The sequence below is a fragment of the Lithobates pipiens genome, unplaced genomic scaffold (genome assembly GCF_037356315.1).
Source record: "Lithobates pipiens isolate NorthernLeopardFrog02 unplaced genomic scaffold, aLitPip1_a1.2 Scaffold_18, whole genome shotgun sequence".
Lineage (NCBI taxonomy): Eukaryota > Metazoa > Chordata > Amphibia > Anura > Ranidae > Lithobates > Lithobates pipiens.
The window spans coordinates 201,969,867-201,982,329 of NW_027507758.1; the positions used below are offsets into that span (position 1 = coordinate 201,969,867).

General features: G+C 42.5%; 1 protein-coding gene across 4 annotated transcripts in view; it reads left to right on the top strand.

The window, feature by feature from the left end:
* The window catches only part of LOC143987639 (mitoregulin-like), a 62,842-nt gene extending 51,494 nt beyond the window's left edge, over window positions 1–11,348 (top strand). For all 4 annotated transcript variants that reach the window (XR_013276676.1, XR_013276675.1, XR_013276674.1 and 1 more), the window contains one exon: window positions 11,202–11,348. The gene's annotated coding sequence lies outside the window, so the exon portion shown is untranslated. The remainder of the gene's footprint in view (window positions 1–11,201) is intronic.
* Window positions 11,349–12,463: the final 1,115 nt, after the last annotated feature.

Below are 12,463 nucleotides of genomic sequence, written 5' to 3' on the forward strand. Positions count from 1 at the left end.
TGATCGGGAAGAGGATCAAGCAACATCTAAAGCCTCAAAGTATAGACTGTCTCTTGAGGAAGTAGATGAGCTAATGGGTGCTATCTATGATACGCTGGAAATTGAGGAGGAAGAAACTCAGTTATCCAGACATAAGATGTATGAGGCTCTGGGGAAAAAGAAAGCAAGGGTTTTCCCTATACATAAGGTGCTTTCTGACCTTGTCCTTAAGGAGTGGTCTGAACCAGATAAAAAGGTTTTCTTTCCTAAATCCCTTTCTCCACTTCCTCCTCACTCGCTGACTTGGTGAGTTCTGTCAGATCCTCATCGGTTAGTGAAGCTGAATGGGTTTCAATTAGGTCATTGACGTCGTCCTGGGTCATATCCTAAATACCTTCACCTCCTAGCAACTTCGCCAGCCTAATTGCTTTGTCCACAGCTGAATGATGAACTTCGTCAGGAGAGAACCCTTCATAATTGTGAATAATTTCTGGCCAAAGCTTCTTCCAACAGGCATGCACAGTCTCCTTCATCTTGAGGGCCTTTTGTATGTTCTCCAGACAGGTTGCAATGGTGTAATTACGCCAATAGTCCCTCATATTGAAATTTTCATCATTGTTCATGGATTCGACAGGATTCAAGGAGTTGCGAGTGTACAGCACCTTGAATGCTCGTATCACACCCTGGTCAATGGGCTGAATTAAAGATGTGGTGTTGGGTGGAAGGAACTCAACTTGCACTCCTTTGTACGCTAGATCCATGGCGTGGCCTCCTGCATTATCCATCAGCAGAAGCACCTTAAAACCGATGCGAAGTTAGGCAAGGTAGACCTTGACGGCTGGGATGAAACAATTATGGAACCACTCAGTTGTGGTGGTTTTAGTCATCCAAGCCTTAGTGTTATGCATCCAATGGACTGGTAGCTTGTAGATCAGGGCTGGCTTGATCGTAAACCCAGCAGCATTTCCACACATAACCAAGGTTACCGTATATACTCGAGTATAGGTCGATCCGAATATAAGCCGAGGCCCCTAATTTACCACAAAAAAAATGGGAAAACTTATTGACTCGTGTATAAGCCGAGGGTGAGACATGCCTGTCCATCCCTGTGTGTCCAGCCTACCTGTGTGTCCAGCCTACCTGTGTCCTGTGCCTCTTTGTCCTTCTGCAGCCTGTGTCCTTCTGCAGCGATCTGCATGTAAAAACATGCCAGGATCGCCGTACCTCTTCTCCTCGTCTGTGACAGACGGCGGCCATTCCACTGTTCAAAAGCCGCGCCTCCGTCTGTGATAGGAACACAATTTCCCAGCAGTCAGTGTTCCGCCTATCACGGACATCCTCTCATCCTCGTCCGTAGTATGAGGATGAGCGGATGTCCGTGATAGGCGGACCACTGACTGCTGGGAAATTGAGTGTTCCGCCTATCACAAACAGGGAGGCGCGGCTTTTGAATAGTGGAATGGCCGCCGTCTGTCTGCACGACACGCTGATCGGGTAGACAGACGGCGGTGACTCGAGTATAAGCCGAGGGGGGCACTTTCAGCCTAAAAAAAGGGGCTGAAAATCTCAGCTTATACTCGAGTATATACGGTACTCTGTCCTTTTATAAGCCTTGAATCCAGGGGCTCAGGCTTCCTCCTTCATGATGTAGGTCAGTTTGGGCATTCTCTTCCAAAACAAGCTGGTCTCATCAAATATTAAAGACTTGCACTGGTTGGTACCCACCCTCCTTGATGATACTCTTGAAGGTCTCATTGGTGTACCTTGCAGCAGCTTCTCCCTTGCAGTGAAACGCTCTTCAACTGATAGCGTTTCCGGAAGCGGTCAAACCATCCCTTGCTGGCAGAAAAAACTCCTGATATAGATGTACTAGAAGGCTGATCAGGATTGTTGCTGTCTGACTCTTCGTCTGCGGCAGCACCTCCTTCAGCACCTCCTTCAGTGCCTCCTTGATTGGCAAAAGTGTCGTACACCTTCTTTGCCTGAGTCCTGATGGTGTTACCGTCCAATGTGATGCTTTTTATTTTTTCTGCAATCTTGGATCCAAATGGCCAACGCAGTTTCCATCCTAACAATGTTTTTATTGTGGGAAGAAACAACTCTCTTTGCAGCTTGGTTGATGGACAGTGCAGCAGTTGCCCTGATATTCTTCTCATCTTTCTTGAGGTAGCGAATCGTTGACTCATTCATACCATAATGGCGGGCTACAGCAGCATAACTATGTCCTTCCTTTATCATATCAAGAAGTTTTGCCTTCTCCAGAATCATTTTCTCCTTCTTGTCCTCCCTCCTTTCTTTTCTCACCAGAAGCCGTAGTCTTAGATGATGGGCGTTTGGGTGGCATCCTTGCGGCTATCCTTGTTTGTAGTTGACAAACGCTCTGATTCACCACTACATAACCGTGAAATGGCAAAATATTACCGCAATATTAGAATAACAGGTCCTAATTAAAATAGCGCAATATACCGGGACCGTAAAAACTGAACCAGGATAGAGCGGGCATTTACTGTACCATCAAAAGAGAGCTCTTTGTGGGGAAAAAAAGGACTCAAATTTAGTTTGGGTACAGCATTGCATGACTGCGCAATTACCAGTTAAAGCTGTGCCAAATTGTAAAAAGCGCTATGGTCATTGAGCAGCCAAATCCTCCAGGGCTGGCGTGGTTAAAAAGCCCTTACTAGACCCCACCGATCTTAACCTTAACTCCTTGCTCCCCCTTTTTATCTAAACTTTTTGGTAATTTCCTATACAACCGACTGAGCGACCACCTTGATCTGCTTCAGTCTGGATTTCGCCCACAACACTCCATGGAAACTGCTCTCCTAAAACTCGCAAATGATCTGCTAACCGCTAAATTCAATGGACACTATTCTCTACTCCTACTCCTGGACCTCTCTGCTGCCTTTGACACAGTGAACCACTCCCTCCTCCTCCAAAAAAACTCCTCACCTTTTGGTCTCCAGGACTGTACTCTTCGCTGGTTCTCAATTCTACTTCCTCCTCTTCTCTCCCTTTCTCTGTCACGTTCCTTAAAGGTTCTGTTCTTGGACCTCTCCTATTCTCCTTCTACACCTCCTCCCTGGGTCCGGTAATAGCCTTCCATGGTTTCCAATACCATCTCTACGCTGACTACACCCAAATCTATCACTCTACCCCTCAGTCTCTCCACGTATCACTAATTTACTAACAAACATATAAGCCTGCATGTCACACTACTTCATTAAACTCAATCTATCCAAAACAGAGCTCATAATCCTCCCCCACTTGCCTCTTCCCATTATTTCTCTGTCAAGATCGATAGCACTACTATTGGAGGTCGACTGATATGGGTTTTTCTCTGGCCGATGCCAATATTTAGAAATCATGGCGGGCGATGGCCCATATATGATGCCGATATTCCCCCCCCCCCCCCCCCTTCATCTCCTAAAATCTAACACACTTTTCACACTGGGGTGTTTTTCAGGAGCTTTTGGGTTAAAAATAGCACCTGTAATGTGCCTGCAAAACAGCTCCCCTGCAGTCTGTGTGAAGCTCAAGTTTCAAGCTCAAGTTTCACACGGAGCTTTCACACGGAGGCGATGCGCTGGCAGGATTAAAAAAATAAATAAAAAAAGTCCTGCAAGCAACATCTTTTGGAGCGGTGTATACTGCTCCTCCACCACTCCTGCCCATTGAAATGATTGGGTACCACTGCCGAAGCACCTGCAATGCGATTTGGCAGCAGCGCTTCATGGAGGCATTTAACCCCTTTGCTCGGCCGCTAGCTGGGTTATAAGTGGACCGCTAGCAGCCAAATAGCGCCGCTAAAATTATGGTAAAGCGCCTGCCTGCTCCAGTGTGAAAGCAGCCTTAAGTAATAAGTGATACAGAAAATTTCTTGCATTTAAGCATTTATTAAACAAAGCAAACCTCCAATCAGTTCACTTGTATGTATAATTTAGATAAAAAAAGCTATATATTAAATACACAAAAACAGGTAATCCAAAACATTTGGATAAAAAAAAATGCGCTAACTTTACTGTTTTTTTTTTTTTTTTTTTTTTTTTGTTTTAAATAATTTTTGTGTATTTCTTTCCCCCTCTGCGCAAATACCGTGTGATTTTAAAATATTGCAACAACCACTATTTTATTCCCTAGGGTCTCTGCTAAAAATATATATATAATTTTTGGGGGTTCTAAGTGATTTTCTAGCAGCAAATACAGGATTTTTACTTGTAAGCAACAAGATTTAGTCTTTAAATGATTAAACTGAGAACTCCTACACACCAAGTTCAGTTCATTGATAACTATAAACATTACATCTCTTTGGTCTTTTCTTGGCAGACTGCCCAGAAAGCAGAAGTCGCTCCACCGAAGACTTCAGGCAACTTGCATTGACTTCCATTACAGAAGTAATTTGCAAGTCACGCTGAAGTTAGAATCGCCTTATCGGGCGATGCCGATTAATTAAAAAACGCCAACTATTGGCCGACCTCTAACTACTATCAGCCTGTACCCACATGCCTAGGTTTTAGGTGTAATCTTGGACTCTGAAATATGCTTTTCGGACCCACGTCCAATCACTGTCCAAATCTTGCCGCCTCAGTCTCCGCAACATCTCCAAAATACGCCCCTTCCTAACCAATGACACCGCAAAGTTCCTAGTTTACTCCTTGGTCATCTCCCGCCTTGACTACTGAAACTCCCTTACCAACTGTTCAGTGGACTTTCCCAGAGCCTTTCCTATACTATGGCACTCCCTACCCCAATCTGTTTGACTATCTCCTTCTCTGTTTGCTTTTAGACGATCCGTGAAAACCCTTCTCTTCAGAGAAGACTATTCTCTCCTCACCTGACGACAACTGTACATTTTATTTTCTCAATCAGCTCATCCCCCACAGCTATTACCTTTTTGTATTACTTGACCCTTCCTCCTAGATTGTAAGTTCTAACGGGCAGGGCCCTTTGATTCCTCCTCAATTGTATTGTAACTGTACGGTCTGCTATCATGTTGTAAACTGCTGCACAAACTGTCGGCCCTTAATAAATCCTGTATAATTATAATGTCATACACATTTTGTGCCATGGTTTTACACAGAACAGCCCGATCCTCCTTCTGTGGTCCCCCGCTGGCGCTCTTGACCGTTCCACCCTGCCAAGTGCCCCCATATAACAAGCCACTTGCTATAGGGGCACTCGTGCGTAACTTGGCTTTACAACCTCCTCATTGGTTGTGATTGACAGCAGGCAATTAACACCTGCCAGAAGCAGGAGCCGATGGCTTCTGTCTTTGTACAGTGAGGAGAGTGAGTCGCTGCACTTGTGGACATCACTGGATCGACATCAGGCTCAGGGTACTGCATGTAGAAGGTGTGTTTTTTTTTTTTTTTTTTTTTTTTTTTTTTTTTTTTTTTAAACCTTAATGCATATAATTTTTTTTTAAATAACAAACATGTTATACTTGCCTCCACTGTGCAGCTCGTTTTGCACAGAGTGGCCCCGAACCTGCTCTTCTGGGGTTCCTCGGCAGCTGTCTCGGCTTCCTCCTGCTGGTGCTTCTCACGTTCATGCGAGCTCCCTCGCATGGTGAGAAGCATCTGCGGGCGCGCTTCCGTGATACAGCCGGCGGCTATAGCCGCTCGCTGTATCACACTGCCCCGCCCCCGGCGCTCTCCGTCAGTGGTAGCCTAGCTACCACAGTGATAAGTGAATGTAAAGCCTGCCCCTCTGTTTTTCTCTTTCTATGAATAGAGAGTAAAGATATACAATGTATCTTTCTCTTTCCTTGCAGAGAGGAAGGGAAAAAGTGTTTGAAAAAAATAAATAATAAAAAATATCTAGATCTAGGCATTTTGACACAGTTCCCCATAAATGTTTAATGTACAAAATAAGGTCCGTTGGCATGGACCATAGGGTGTGTACATGGATTGAAAACTCACTACAAGGGTGGGTTCAGAGGGTGGTGATAAATGGGGAGTACTCTGAATGGTCAGGGGTGGGTAGGGGGGTCTCCCATGGTTCTGTGCTGTGACCAAACCTATTTAATTTGTTCATAAATGACCTGGAGGATGGGGTATACAGTTCAATCTCTGTATTTGCGGATCATGCTAAGCAGGGCAATAACTTCTCCGCAGGATGTGGAAACCTTGCAAAAAGATCTGAACAAATTAATGGGGTGGGCGACTACATGGCAAATGAGGTTTAATGTAAAATAATGCATTTGGGTGGCAAAAATATTAGTGCATTCTATACACTGGGGGGGAGAACCTCTGGGGGAATTTAGGATGGAAAAGGATCTGGGGGTCCTAGTAGATGATAGGCTCAGCAATGGCATGCAATGCCAAGCTGCTGCTAACAAAGCAAACCGAATATTGGCATCCATTAAAAAGGGGATCAACTCCAGAGATAAAACAATAATTCTCCCACTCTACGAGACTCTGGTCAGCCTGCACCTAGAATATGCTGTCCAATTCTGGGCACCAGTCCTCAGGAAGGATGTATTGGAAATTGAGCAACTACAAAGAAGGGCAACAAAGCTAATAAAGGGTCTGGAGAATATTAGTTATGAGGAAAGGTTGCGAGCACTGAACTTATTCTCTGGAGAAGACACTTGCGAGGGGATATGATTTCAATTTACAAATGCCATATTGGTGACCCCACAATAGGGATAAGACTTTTTCACGGAAGGGAGTTTAACAAGACATGTGACCACTCATTTTACTGTAAGAGCGGCAAGGATTTGCAATTCCCTTCTATAGGCGGTGGTCTTAGAGGGGGGCATCAATCATTTCAAGAAACTATTAGATAAGCACCTGAACGACCGCAACATCTGTATGCAATACCGACATATAATCGCACACGTAGGTTGGACTGGATGGACTTGTGTCTTTTTTTTTATTTTATTTTTTGTATTCTTTTTTTCAACCTCACCTACTATGTAACTATGTAAGGTTTCATCTAGGTTGGTGCCAGGGTTAGTGTTTGGGCCAAGTAAGGGTCAAAGGTCAGCATCAGTATATTTTTGGGCATGATTCTGTTTAACCAGTTCCCAACCAGCCCATAGCCAAATGACGGTTGCAGGGTGGTTGGATAACTCTGGGAGGGCATACGGTGACGTCCTGCCAGAATTCCACTCTCGTGTGCCCTCTGGGGCGCACACCCGAGAATGTCTGTGACTGCCGGGTCAATCACGGACCATCACGGTAAACTGCCGCTGATCGGTTTACCACATGATCGCTCCATCAAATTACTTGTTCCTCCCTCCCCTCTCTGTACTGATCAGTACAGTGGAGGAGAGAGATGGATGGCAGCAGTGCTGTGGGCTGGATCTGTAGTGCCCACAGCGCTACACTGTGACAATTGCAGTCACATCCAGCCATCCATCCATCCATGCTCAGCCATCCCTCAATACCCTGCTAATACTCTGTACCGTGCGATACCCAGCCATACTCAGCCTCTGTATGTGGCCAGGCTGTGGAAGTCTCACACATGTGGTATCGCCGTACTCAGGAGTAGGAGAATCTATTTTGGGATGTCATTTTTGGTATGTACATGCTATGTGTTAGGAATATTGTATAAATTGACAACTTTGTGTTTTAAAAAAAAAAAAAAATACATTTTAACCACTTTTATATGACGTCCTTGACGTTGTGCTGGGATATCTAAATGATGCCTGCAGCTACAGGCATCATTTAGATATCAGCTTTTTCAGCCGGTGATTCCCTACACCATAAGAATGATCATAGCGGCTGTTCCACTGTTTGTTCGTTCTTGCGGGAGGGGATGCCCCCCCTCCACCCTCCGGTGCTTCTACCGGCTCGCCAATACAATCAAAGCCAGGATTTTTCTTTTTTTATTTCAAGCTTCCCAGCCTAGAGGTGAGATGTGGAGTCTTATTGACCCTGTATTCACTGTAAAGAGGACCTGTCATGCCATATTCCTATTACAATGAATGTTTACATTCCTTATAATAGGAATAAAGATGATAAAAAAAAAAATAAGTTTTGGGGGAAAAAGTGTCAAACTAAAAGTAAAATGAACAATAAATTTTTTTTTTTTTTTTAAATCGCCCCTGTCCCCGTGTGCTCGCATGCAGAAGCGAACGCATACGCAAGTCCCGCCCACATATGAAAACGGTGTTCAAACCACACGTGAGGTATCGCTGTGACCATTAAAGTGAGAGCAATAATTTTGGCCCTAGACCTCCTCTATAACTCAAAACATGTAACCAGTAAAAAATTTTTTAGACCATCCCCTTTGTGTATTTTTTAAGTAGCGAAGTTTGGCGCCATTCCACGAGTGTGAAATTTTGATGGGTGACATGTTGGGTATCTATTTACTTGGCTAACTTTACTGTTTTGTGCTTAAAAAAAAAAAAAATTTCAAAAAATTGCTGCGCAAATACCACGCGAGTTTCTAGCAAATAAATTATGATTTTTACATGTAGTAGAGAAATGTCAGAATTGTCCTGGGTGCTCCAGAACGCCTGAAGGTGCTCCCTGCATGTTGGGCCTCTGTATGTTGCCACACTGTGTAAAAGCCTCACGTGTGTTATTGCCATACTCAGGAGTAATAGCAGAATGTGTTTTGGGGTGTGATTTGTGGTATGCTGTGTGTGAGAAATAACCTGCTCAAGAAATGAGGCCCAGGTGTGATACATTTTCAGATATTGGCACCATAGCTTGTGGACTCTATAACTTTCACAAAGACCAAATGGTATACACCAATTTGTACTTATTTTTACCAAAGATATGCAGCAGTATACATTTTGGCCAAAATTTTGGAAGAAAAATTACCAATTTTGCTAAATTTTATAACAAACAAAGAAAATTCATTTTTTTTACAGAATTTTTGGTCTTTTTTTTTTTTTTTTTTTTTACCTCAAATCAAAAAACCCAGAGGTGATCAAATACCACCAAAAGAAAGCGCTATTTGTGTGAAAAAAGGACAAAAATGTCATATAGGTACAGTGTTGCATGACTGAGTAATTGCAATTCAAAATGTGAGGGCACCGAAAGCTGAAAATTGGTCTGGTTAGGAAGGGGGTTTAAGTGCCCAGTGGTCAAGTGGTTAATTATGATCAGTGTGTTTTAGTTTTTGGGCTGTACTACGGGAACAAACATCAACTGACATACACATATATGTGGTATCGTGCTTGTCAGGAGCAGAATTTATTTTGAGTTGTTCCTTGGTAGGTTATGGTAGTAACAAGAAATATACGGCTTTTTGGCCCAGGTTCCTTTCTGATAATAAAAAGAAAATTAGGAGATATCCATAACCATTTACTACCAAATGAAATCCCAATTTTGTCCTGTAAAAAACAAGATATAATCCACCTGGAGTTGTGATATGTATGATTTTACTAACATGTCAAAATTTTGCTTAGGCATTTCAGTTTGTTTTACCCTTGGGCATGAAGGGATCAAATACACTGAAAATGATTAATACTCGCTGGACCTGCAGGCAGTGATCCTTTATCTTTATCTTACAGAACTGTGTGACCATTGAAGGATCTTCAGTATCCAACACTTTTTTAGTACTTCGGATGCTTGGTTCCACCCACCACTGGCTACAAGACACCCACATTACTAAGAAAGCTTTCACACTGTGCTGCCTATAGCGTTGGTGCATTTCGGCCTATGGCGGGGTGCTTTTACCCCCTGCCAGCGGCCGAGAGAGGGTTAAACCCGCCCGCAATACGCTGCAATAGCGGCATTTTGCTGGCAGTATTGCAGCGCTGCCCCTTTGATTTCAATGGGGAGCAGCCGTGGAGGAGTGGTAAACACGCCACTCCTTCATTGCTCCAAAGAAGCTGTTAGCAGGACTTTTCCTGACCTCTGGCTTTCACACTGGAGACAATGGTGCGGATTGCAGGCGCTATTTCTAATGCTATAGCACCTACAAAACGCTCTCGGTTTGAAAGAGGTCTTAAAGACACCGTAATGATGCAGTGTCTAGCAAGTAGAACAACAGTGCTCTTTGAGTAATCATGCATTGGAAACACAAAGTGCTAGATGCTGACGATTCTATGGTGACCAAAGTTATGCAAGAGAATAAAGACAGAAGTGCAGGTCCTGCAGGTCCAGTAAGTAATAATCTTTTTATACAGGGGATGCTTTTACAAAAAAAAGTGGCAGATTCACTTCAAAACTATGCTTTCACCATTCTTTCCCACACTCCCAGAATTCAAATATGCTGATATTGCCACCTTGCTTTGGTCACATCGCATGCATACAGCTTTGAATGGAAAAAAATTGCATGCCTTTTTAAAGTGTGTCCGGCAAATTTTATTTATTTTTTATTTGGGATTGAGTAGGTAAAGATCTAATCTGTCGTTTTTTTTTTTTCTGAAATTTGGGACTCCATTTGAGAGATTTCCCCTCACATTGTCGGTGACCATGATATTTGCCTGGATATTTTCACTCACTTCTGTCTGGTGAAATTATGGTCACCAGGAAAAAAAAAAGAAAACCTCCTATGATGGAGCCCTGTATAGCAGTAAAAACCTGACCAGGAACTAATACTTCCCAACTCTTTCCAAAACTGAAGAGTGTGGGCGGGATTCATAATTCATGAGTTATACTGCCGATTTACACAGCACTTTACATACGGTATATTATAAAATTTACATCACTCTCTGCCCTCAGGGACCTTTAGGTTATATGCTACTTATCTTGCATATGGTCACATATAATTATGGAAAGAAGCCAGTTAGCTTACAGGCATGCCTTTGGATGATGGGAGGAAATGCACACAAACACACGGAAAGCTTTTTATCCATTGCTGTAATTCTCTAGATCGCACTACCCACTTTGCACGGGATGTGGTTATCTAAGAAACCCTCCTAACTTGTGATGCAGAAGAGATATTCCCAAAGTCACCATTTGCAGGACCTTTAGGATATATTTACACTAACTACCTGTGCTTAGTTTATTTAAATCCAGGAGAAATTACCTGGGGAAGTATGAACACAATTTATGCTTTCCAGATCAAGTCCTTCAATAAAATGTATGTGCATTTATATGCAGTCATATTATTTCATCTAGCTGCCTCTGGGCACACAGATTTCTGTTATTACTAAATTCAGCTAAACTGAACACACCTAAATGCAGGTAAATGCACAGTGTGAAATTATGCCAATAAAAAGCATTACATGCCTTTTTTATAAATGTTTACAGCATTCAATTTTAAATCCTCCCTAGGCCCATGTAATTTTACTTTTTTTTTTTTTTCTTTTTTTATAGAATCCAGAAAGAAGAACAAAGAAGTTGGAGCACCTTATACTGCATTTTTTACCGCTTTGACTTTTGTTAAACTTAAATGGAATGTAAATGTGTGCAATATGCTTCTACTTTTATAAATATTCAAGTAAATTTGATATAACAATTGCAGATGACATGCATTTGTCTGTTCCTTAACCCCCTACGTGCCGACAGTACACACATAGGCAGCCCCTCGACAGGTGGGCCTTAACGCAGAGTGGCCGCCTATATGCAGCCATGTGTAAACAACTTGCCATGCTGAGCGCACAAATCGGTAAGCTCCCATACTTGATTATGTGGCCACTATGTACACCTCCCAGCTTTTATAAGACTTAAAGGGCCAGGGGCAGTTTGCAGGAAGGGGTCAATAATAGCACGTGTTCTTTAACCATTTCAGCCCCGGAAGATTTGACCCCTTAATGACCAGGCCATTTTTTTGTAATACAGCACTGTGTCGTTTTAACTGACAATTGCGTTGTTGTACGACATTGTACAAAACCAAAATTGACGTCCTTATTTTCTTTTTGGTACATCACGGGACACAGAGCCACAGTATTCACTGATAGGTTATAGAGGCACCACTAGGTGATGGACACTGACACACCCTAGACAGGAAGTTTAGTCCCCTATATAACCCCTCCCCTTACATTCAAAGTGTCTTTTCTAGGCCGAATTGAATGGTACCCAGGCCTCGTGTCCAAAGAAACAAGGTTTTGTCTGTAACACTTCTTTTTAGAGAGCTAGACCCCGGGATCCAGTATTATTATTTTTTTTATTTATTCATTACAATATTTATTTATTTGCACATGGTGATTTACATTTTTGAGTAATTCTTTTTTTTTTTTTTTTTTTTCTTTTCAAATGTTTTTATCGAGCTTTTTAGCAGAGTTAGTTACAAGGGTTACAAAACAAAAAAAAGTAATTATATAGTAATAAAAGTAACATAGCACAGTATAATGTAGTGACAGGGTTTTCTCAGCACAATATAGCATAGAAACAAATAGTCCACAATAAAGAATAAAGTAGTATTCCCAAGTATCTAATATTCATAGTCATAAAGGGACTCGAACAAGAGTAAGTCTCTTAGAACTTGTATAATAAAGTCCGTAATATAATTATTGTAAGATTTATAAATAGCAATATGGATAATGGCCACTTCTGGAGCCCAAGACACCCCTCACAGGGATCTATCTTTGTCTTGGAGTACCTAGGCCAACATCCTAAAGGAAATTCAAACCCAGTAG